Below are 2539 nucleotides of genomic sequence, written 5' to 3'. Positions count from 1 at the left end.
TACAAAAATATTCGGCTTCTAATAAGAAATTGCTTTTTATTTTCTCCAAAAACAAAATACATCATCCGTGTGAGCTTAGTTATTCTCTATAAGAGCAGGTCATTTTTCATACAGTGTTGGACACTGAGTAAAGACAGGAGTGCTGCTAATTTATTCCAGGCATAAGAGACTGCGCGCATGCACAGTAGATGGAGAAACAAGATTTAGTGCCCAATTCCTAACATAGCGCCTGAGGGGTAAAGTCGGTTCTCAGAGTTGGAATCATTCTTCTTGTTTCATGAACAGAAACTCATGAGGTAAGAAGAATCCGGGTGATGTTTTCCTCCTCACAGACAACAGCCATACAGAACAGCCCCAGGTGGCCTTAGAATCAGCAAAAGGGCCTTTCGGCCGCAACCGCCATCTTCCAGTAATTTGCCAAAATGACCAACACAAAGGGGAAGAGGAGAGGAACCCGCTCTATGGTCTCCCGGCCTTTTAGGAAACATGGAGTTGTTCCTTTGGCCACATACATGTGAATCTATAAGAAAGGTGATATTGTGGACATCAAGGGAATGGGCACTGTTCAAGAAGGAATGCCCCGCAAATGTTACCATGGCAAAACTGGAAGAGTCTACCGTATTACCCAGCATGCTGTTGGCAGTGTTGTAAACAAACAAGTTAAGGGCAAGATTCTTGCCAGGAGAATTAATGCAAGTATTGAGCATATTAAGCACTCAAAGGGCCGAGACTGCTTCCTGAAGCGCATGAAGGAAAATGATCAGAAAAAGGAAGCCAAAGAGAAAGCTACTTAGGGTCAATGGAAGCATCAGCCTGCCCCACCCAGAGAAGCACACTTTGGGGGAGCCTGAGCTGCTGGAACCCATTCCTTATGAATTGATGGCATGATAAATGTAAAAAAAAAAAAACAAAAACAAAAACAAAAAAACTCAAGACTGTTTAAAAAAAAAAGGAACCAGCAAAAGGTTAACACTCTTCTCCCCAGCTCCTCACCCCTTATGCCCCTCCCCCCACCACCATCCCCATAAGTTCCTTGTTCCATGGGCTCCCTGAAAGGTGTCACTTTTAAAATGATTTCTGTGGATTCAACATTTGGACTGACAGATTTCTAATTAACCCAAGTGTAAGAAAATCTAGACGATCAGAAGAGCAATCTTGGAACTTCTGCCCTGGAAGATAAGAGAAGTTGGAGGGGTAAATCTCCAATAAGAAACTGCTGTGGCTCGAGGGTGTCACTCAGCAAGATGCCCTTGTATGATGCGGGGTTAATGTTTTTACCACCATAGACTTGACTGGCATACTTTGCAATCACCCACCAAAAAAGCCATACAATTGCCCTCTGAAGTCAAATATTGCATAACATGTTACAGAACAGAAATTAGGAATGTTCAAATGAGAGGTTTTCCCAAAAGAGCCACAGGTAGCATGAGTACATGCCTGCTTAATGGGCATGAAATTGTACTATATTTCTTTCCCAAGTACATTTGTTTCCTTAAACGGGCAAAATTTCTTTAATTAAAAAAAAGAAAAGTTTCCAGGGCATTTATTGTTCCTTCATCGTGAACATTTATATTAATGGTTGAGAATTAAATGTGAGCATTTAAGGAGAGAAAAAAAATCACTATGCAAGCTAATCTCACACCAAGCCTACAGCCAAGCTAATTGAATTTTAAGTACAGTAGTGAGTTCCTCCTTCTTCACACCACTAATATATTTCACTGAATATAGAAATAATTTTTCACTGTATATTTTAAAAACACATAAATAGACAACATTATGGCTCACAGATAGACCAAGAAAAGGCTTCTCCTGGGGTTTTTACTCTCCATCTTTCTTTATAAGTCTGCAAGAAAGGAAAAAAAGATGGACCTTTATCAGAACCTGACCTTGACCATTTTTAGGGCAGAAAAACTGAGGAAACCTTCTAGAAGGCATCACTAATACTCAGTAAAACAAATACATTTCAAGAGCTCAGAGTTAAATTCATCTAATGAGCCGATAATGAAAAATTTTTTCTAGGACTACTTGCCTGAGGGATTTAAGGCTTTGTTATTGGAAAAGAAGAAATTCTAGACTCTGAGAAAGGCCACTTGACTCAGCATGGATGAGACATTCAAATTCCCTGATTCCAGCTCCCTATAGTTTCTCAATTTACAAATTCATCTATTCATCTTTTTGGAAAAAATAAAATGATGCTTCTAGCTTCTCCAGAATTTTTTGGCAACTACTTATTTGTGACATTTATCCTCCAGGTGAGAGCATTTTTGACAGTAGCATCTTTTTTCTCCTACTGTCCTATTTGTATAAGGTCAGATTGGCCTCTATAGTGAGAGCATGAAGAGCTTAATTAGAACAATATTATTATCCTTCACAATTTACAGAAATATATTCGGCCTCTGCAAAGTGTCATTGTCCTCAGAGAGAATAAGCTGCTTCCTTATTAAGCCCTTTAGAAAAACAGAAATAGTTCTTCTGAACCTTTTGGTGCTGGCAAGGCATTCCACCATGTTGCTCTTAAAGTAAAAGAACAGAAGAAACA

At 39.3% G+C, this 2539-nt stretch overlaps 1 pseudogene; it reads left to right on the top strand.

Moving 5' to 3' along the window:
• The first annotated feature begins 414 nt into the window (after window positions 1-414).
• LOC141372918 (large ribosomal subunit protein eL21-like) lies at window positions 415-888 on the top strand (annotated as a pseudogene).
• Window positions 889-2539: the final 1651 nt, after the last annotated feature.

The sequence above is a fragment of the Callorhinus ursinus genome, unplaced genomic scaffold (genome assembly GCF_003265705.2).
Source record: "Callorhinus ursinus isolate GAN/ISIS: 27379988/994484 unplaced genomic scaffold, GSC_fseal_2.0 scaffold6, whole genome shotgun sequence".
In the NCBI taxonomy this organism is placed as follows: domain Eukaryota; kingdom Metazoa; phylum Chordata; class Mammalia; order Carnivora; family Otariidae; genus Callorhinus; species Callorhinus ursinus.
This window is presented reverse-complemented; position numbering and strand designations above follow the sequence as displayed.